This window comes from Octodon degus, unplaced genomic scaffold (assembly GCF_000260255.1).
Source record: "Octodon degus isolate 3935 unplaced genomic scaffold, OctDeg1.0 scaffold00329, whole genome shotgun sequence".
NCBI classification, from domain to species: domain Eukaryota; kingdom Metazoa; phylum Chordata; class Mammalia; order Rodentia; family Octodontidae; genus Octodon; species Octodon degus.
The window spans coordinates 722664-723117 of NW_004524905.1; positions in this window are offsets into that span (position 1 = coordinate 722664).

Genomic DNA, 454 nt, shown 5'->3' on the forward strand with positions numbered 1-454 from the left:
TCTTCATGGTTTGGCATTATTTTCTCTAGATTATAGCTATTTGATACAATCAGGTACATGTCAGATAGATAGATAGATAGATAATTAGAAGATAGATGGTAGAGATAGATAGATGATAGATACATAGAAGATAGATAATAGATGACAGATACATAAACAGAAAGAAAAAAAGATAGATAGATAGATAGATAGATAGATAGATAGATAGATAGATAGAGGCATGGGAAAGAACATTTAGTGTACCTTCAAGATAATGATGATAATGGGTCACATTTCTAGAAATATCTACCTGATCAATCCCTGGCGTATGGTGCCGGCCCCGCCCCCAGGGCACACCAAGCTGGCGATTGAGACTGGGCATGGTGGCGCACACCTGAAATCCCAGCCCTTGGGAGGCTACAAACGGGCGGCTGAAAACTTGTAGGAGGACTACAAGTCCACGCTGCCTGGTGAG